The sequence below is a fragment of the Artibeus jamaicensis genome, unplaced genomic scaffold (assembly GCF_021234435.1).
Source record: "Artibeus jamaicensis isolate MK-2021 breed Jamaican fruit bat unplaced genomic scaffold, CSHL_Jam_final contig_471, whole genome shotgun sequence".
Taxonomy (NCBI): domain Eukaryota; kingdom Metazoa; phylum Chordata; class Mammalia; order Chiroptera; family Phyllostomidae; genus Artibeus; species Artibeus jamaicensis.
In genome coordinates, this window is record NW_026521850.1 from 5,034,764 (window position 1) to 5,041,424 (window position 6,661).

Consider the following 6,661-nt stretch of genomic DNA (forward strand, 5'->3'; position numbering starts at 1 on the left):
GGAAGGCAGAACCAGGGAGGCCTCCCAGAGAGATCAGTTTGGCTTCACAAGATAAGCCACCTAATAGTCAGGGTTGCCTAGTAGGTAGTGAGCGCCCCACATGGGGAGGTATTCAAGGATGGTCAGTGTGTATGTACATGTGCCTGTGTGTGTACAGAGTCATGACTAAGGAAAAGGGCTGGCTGAGACAACTTTGAGAGCTTTTTCAACATTGAGACAAGAATTCCCACTTCTAACTTAACTGGCCAACCCGAGTGGGGCCGATAAGAAAAATTAACCGAGAGGGAAGGTGCCAGGTGAACGTCCCTAGACTGGCAACCGGCAGGCCCTAGATGCCCCTCCATGGGCAAACCAGGCCCCCAGCCCTTGGTCTTTCAACAGAACTGCAATGCCTTGACATTCAGATGTGTTTCTTCCCCTTGAAGTCATCTGTAAATGCCCATTATCCCTTCATTATTATGATTAATAATAATATTACTGGTAACTGACAATCAATAACCATAATTCCCATAGCACGAACTAAGCACTTACTGAGACAGGCTCTGTTCTAAGCTCTTTATACATATAAACTATGTAATTAGCACAACAGTCCTATAAGCAGTGTTCTTACTTTTACTACTGTTCCTGTTTCACTGACGAGGACCCTGAGGTCAGAGAGCGGACCTGCACAGCCCTGGGACTCAGAGCCAGGCCCGGGAAGGGGGCTGGGACGTGCTGGCAGAGGCGCAGGGGGAAGTGTGATGCCCTCAGTGGTCGGGGACTCTGGGCCCTCCCAGCTCCAGTGGTACAGGGCAGCAGAAACTGGGATGGGAGTGGGGAGATAGGGCAGCGTCTTCTCCAACTGCCACCTCTTGTACCAGGGAAAAGAGGGGGAAGATGCTTCAAGGTTATCAACAAGTCCAAGGGCCTCCAGGTCTGGTCTCCCCAGTCCTCCACATGGGCTTCCCCTACTGCACTCCCGCATCTCACTCCCCTTTAAAAATAATATTTATGAGTGATAGCACATCACTATGAAAACGTTATTAAAGGGACGAGGGGACCTGGCACGTTTTGAGAATTCACTATGTGCCGGACGATGTGTGGAGAGATTGTTTTGTCCCCTGTAAAATGGGGAGAGTAACAATGCCTGCCCTTGCTGACCTCACAGGGAGAGGTCAAGGTTACCGTGACAGTGGATATGAAGCAGCACTTTATAAACTGGAAGCTATTGTCCAGGTGAGGCACAGGAACCAGAAGGAAGAGCTGCGGCTCCTACGGGAAAAGCAAGTGGCCTGTAGGGCCCTGACGCCCTCCACGGTTAGATCTTCCCTGGAGAGCTCGGGGCTGCCACGCATACAGCCACCCACCCGCCTATACAGCGCATACTGAGTATGGTTCGAGTCTGGACTTCATCAGTGAACCACGGACTTCCCCCTCGGAGCCTCAATGTCTCTTTAGGATTCAGTCCAGCTGTGCCAGCAGAACCCAAGGAACAGCAGTTAGAGCTAAGAGCAGTTAGGGGCGATTGCCTTCATGCTTCAGTCGGGGCTCTGCTTTGGGAGCCAGTCCAGGGCCTGGGCGACTTGTGTTTTTCCCATCCTGTGCGGGGTGGTCTCCATCCACAGGGTGGCAGATGAATACCTCCCCCTGCCCATTCTCTCCCATGTGTTTTGGGGGTCCAAGGAGGTGGACCACTCCTTTCTTTTACTTGGGCACATTGGAAAAATGCCTCATGACCTTTCTTGTAGCCCATTGGTCAAAACTGATCACGTGACCACACCTAGCTGCAAGGGAGACTGGGAAATGTAGTGTTTAGCCTAGCAGTGGTGTGCCTCATTAACACTCGGGGGTTGGGGGGTGTTCTGTTACTAAAGGGGAGATGGCTGAATGCATACCAGGCAAGAGCCAGTAGCCTCTGCCACAAAAGATTTGGGGAGCTACTCGGAAGAGGTGAGAGGCACTCAGCCCAGGGCGCAAGGCTGGGGCTCAGGAAGTAGGCCTGCCTTTGTGGGAATCACAGGTAAGTCCTTACACTTTCCCCAGGGGACCTACGAGGTCCTAGGCCAGAGGCTACTAGGCTGCTCAGTGGGGGCCCCCAGCCCTGGCCTACAACCTATAGGTCACAGGCAGCAAACGCAAGGCCCAGGGGCCGAACCCAGCCCTCCACCTTGTTTTACCTGGCCCAGCACCTGTTTCTACCCAGGGGCAGTGCCAAGCTCTTGCTTAACTGTTAAGTAGTTACATTTACACAGTCCTAAAATTACATTCGGCCCTCTGAAGGCAACCCTGAGGCTGATGTGGCCCCTGGTGAAAATGAGCTCAACACCCCGGAGCAGCAAGGGGAGCCAGCAACCCCCAGCCCAACCCTCGGGGCCCACACCCCAGGCTAAGGAGGATCTGGGCCTCTTCTCTGCCTTCAAAGAGAAAACAAGAGGGCAGCTTTGTCTTCTAGGCTTGGGGCCCACAAGGAGAAAAGGGTGACATTGGGGTGGGACTGTCAGCCCCACAGTCACAGCTGCCTCCACAGCACTGGCAGCCTCCGCGGCCCCAGGGCAGGGGGCCGGGTCCACCTTGCAGCAGGCTCTCCAATGCTGCTCAGAAGAGACACGGAAGTCTTTGTTCCTCCTAATGCAGCACCAGCTGGTTTCAGCTCAGAAGCGTCCCCTCCCTAGATAGTCCTGGATGCAAAACCCTTTCCAGACCAAGGAGAGCTGGTGGGTGACACAGGAAGGAAGAACATGACCTCCAGCGGGCACCGCGTCACCGCAGGCCCAGCTCAGCCCCAGCCACTGAGCAGAAGGGTCTCTTTTGCAGACCCTGGGCTCAGGGTCAGGAGCTGAGACCTCCAGAGCAGATAGACCCCAGCTCTGCCTCTTTGCAGCTGTGTGAGCTGATCTCTCCCATTATAACAGGGACGGCAAGGGCATCTGTATTTCCATCTCATTGTAGAGAGTTACAAAATAACCCAAGCAAGATGCTTGTGGAGAGAAAGGGCTGGATGAACAGTGCCTGCTCAGATCAGGATTCTGAGTTCTGTTCTTTCCTTCATTCTGCAGTCCGCGACGGTCTGCCCCCTGTCCACACCTCGCTGCTGGTGCCGCCTGCCCCCCGCCTTGCAGTCTGCACACTAAGCCTTTTCCCAGGTCCCCAGGCTGGGCAGGTCCCCTGCAAATGCCAGCACTGCACTCCAGTTTTCTCCTGCCCAGCACTTTCCATGATGAATGAATTATTTGGGTGGAGCGCTGCCCTCCAGATGAGGAGTCTTGTGGCAGCAGCGGCTGCTCTGGTGCCCAGCATAGGACATGGCACCGTGAGGATTCCAGCACTTGCTTGCAGAAAGAAGCAATGGGTAAATGAACAAATGGATGGATAAGTGAAAAGGCATCTTGCCATCAGCCTGAGAATGTGTATTTAAGAGCGGAGTTTACATCCCTGGCTGGTGTGGCTCTGGATTGAGTGCCAGCCTGCAAACCAAGGGGTTGCTGGTCGATTCCCAGTCAGGGCATATGCCCGGGTTGCAGGCTAGGTCCCCAGTAGGGAGCATGCAAGAGGCAGCCAGACAATGATGTTTCTCTCCCTCTCTCCCTTCCTCCCCCTCTCTAAAAATAAATAAATAAAATCTTAAAAGAACAAGAAGAACAGAGTTTACAGACTTGGAAAGACTCTGACTTGAATCTCAACAATGCTATTGACTTGCTGGGTGACCAGGAGCAAGAATCTTCTCATTCCCGAGCCTCAGTTTCCTCATCTGTAAAATGAGGCTGTTAACACCTTCCTAGAGTGGCAAGGAGTCACTGGAGAATGGAGAAGCGATGCGGAGATACTGAGCGCCCAGCACATAGCAACTGCTCAGTGAGTGCCAGTAGTAAAAGTAGGCATAGTTATCGTTGATATCCTCTTTGAAACAGCAAGGAAGCTTTGCTCCCCACTGTAGTCAAAACCCCTGGACCGACCCACTCATCCTGACTGCTGGAAAGGCCAGGAGAGACTGATGAAAGCATTCATTCATTCATTCATTCATTCATGGGCACAGTGAATCAACACACATTTTCCAAGTGTCCTCCGGGTGCAGGTTCAGGGCTGCCTGCTGGTGGGTGGGGGCAGGAAGGAGGGTCCCACACTGAGGATGAAACCACCAAGTCCATGCCCTGTGCAGAGGAAGTGGCTGAGACCCTCGGCCCGCATCCTGTCACCCCCCGGACACCGCTGGCTGGTCCACCTGTGTCCTTTTCCTGTGTCTCTTTCATCCTGGCCTGGCAGGGGCTCTGCACCCCCACCCCACCTGCAGCCGTATCCTGTCCTTCTGTCGTCTGCTTCCTCTGGTCAAGAGTCTCTTGGAAGTAACCCTGGCAACCTCCTCAGCTGGGCCAGCCCTGGCCTCTGGTCCCGCTGGAGTCGAGAAGCTGCTCTGGGAGGCAGATGGCTTCTGCCCTCATTCATTCATTCATTCATTCATTCACTCACAGGTCCCAGGCCTGTGCTGGACCCACAGAGTGAACAAGACAGTCATAGTCCCTGCCATCATCACGGACCTCCTAGACCAAGAGACGACTCACAGCAAGGGGGTTCTCCCCAGAAGTGCCCCAGAGGGAGCGCTCCAAGAGCACCAGGCAAGGAGTCGTGGCCCTGGTGACTGACGGCCTCCTTCTGAGCCTCAGTTTTGTGTCCGGTAGGAGGGGCTACAGGAAAGGGTGCGGACTCCATACTCTGTAAAGTCTTCCAAGTCTGAAGATGTCATAGATCAAGGGAGCACCCAGGCCTTTCTAGAAGGGGCTTCCTGACACAGGAAGAGGTTCCTGGGTGGGGGTGAGGCTGTGAAGGAGCACTTCACCTTGCAAGTCTCCACGAGGGCTTGAGGCAGGAGCTTGGTTGATGCTGTTGGGAGCTGCCACTTATGGAGTGTTCGCCTCACGCCCGGCCTGCTGGCCTATGACATAGACATGATTACCCTCTCCCCGTCACGGATGAGGACATCGGGAGATGAAGAAGTCTGCTCAGCGCCCCAGCTGTAGGCGGCAGAGCTGGGTTTTGAACTCTGTTTGCCCGGCTTCGGCCCCACACTGTTCTCTGTTCCTTGGCGAGTACATGGGGTGGGGTCCCAGGCACCAGGACCCTGGGCTCCCCTCTGCTGCCCTTTCTGTGTTCTGGCCTCAGGCGGTCGTGGCTGGGAAGCTGGGAGACAGAAATAGAGAGCTAGCGGAGGCCCTCTTTCAGGAGACACCCTGCAGGGGACGGCTGTCTCCTTTGTACCCCTACTGTCCTGGGGTCCCTGGGGACCTTTTCCTCCGAGACACAGAGGCAGCCAAGCATCCATCCGTTCATCCGTTCATCCGTTCATCCATTCACTCGCTCAGCCATCCCTTCCCTCTCTGATTCAGACACAGTGTGGGCAACAGAAGACACAGGTGAGCAAGGCAGGCCAGCATCTGTCCTCGGGGAGCTTCTGGAAGGTCAGCCAAAGACCACGGTGAACTTGGGGAGGAGGTAGTTCGGGTGTAACGAGCACTGTGAAGGCTGGGGAGGAAGGTGAGGGAGGGAATGGGGTGTAGCACGGCAGCCTTCCCGAGGAGGTGACATCTCAGCCGAGACCCTGAGGGAGATGAAGAGTCCCAGGAGGGCCGGGGGGAGGGGTTCCCAAGTGTCTGGAACAGCAAGTGCAGAGGCCTGGAAGAGGGACGAGGTGAGCGTGTGACCGGGGGTGACTCGGCCAGGGACCATGGCACAGTCAGGGTCCAGTACCCTTAAGGTGCCGTGGGAGGCCATCGGGGTGGACACAGCCCGGTCATGTCTTTAAAGGCTCCCTGGGCTTCGCTGGGGCTGCACTGAGGACGGGCAGGTGGAGGAGAAGGCCAGGAGCCCCGTCCGTGACTGGGTGTTATGGGGGTGGGGTGGCTGTGGGGAGGGGACGTTCCTTCCTCTTTGATTTTTTGGAAAAGCTTAAGAATGCTAGGTATCAATTCTTTAAATGTTTGTTAGAATTCACCCGTGAAGCCATCTGGTCCTGGACTCCTATTAGGTGGGAGTTTTTGATGACTGCTTTAATTTCACTGCTAGTAATTGGCTTATTTTTTTGTATTTCTTCCTGGTTCACTCTTGGCAGATTGTATGCTTCTAGAATCTTCCAAAGCAGGATGGGAGGATTGCTGGGTAACAGGACTGAACCTGGCCCTGCTCAGGCCACCGGCTGTGTGTGCAGGGGAGGTGGGGGGGCGGGAGCTTGAGGAGTGACTGTCACAGCAAATGTAACCCGCCCACCCACTGTCTTCAAGGCCCTGGCACAGGCCCGTGAGAGATCTTGGTCCACGGCCACAGTGGAGAGGTCACTGCCCGTGGGGAACAACGACCGTGCCGATGCCCGTGCTGTGGGCTGAGAGCTGCGCTTGCTGGAGCTCATTCTGTACCTTTATCTTCCACTCTCACAGATGAGGAAACTGGGACTCCATGGGGTGCAGCGACCCTCAGGGCCCTCAACAGGACCTGCACGACATCATATGACAGGGCCTGTCTGTGCCCCTCTTGCTGCCTGCATTCCAGCCAGACACCCTTCCTGTGGATTCTGGGAGACGCCACACTCCCACCTGCCGCAGGGCCTTTGCACATGCACACACCCCTCTTTTGCATGTTACAGCTGTCAGGGTATGTCTGTCACCCCAAGTACACACATACCCATGAGGACAGAGTT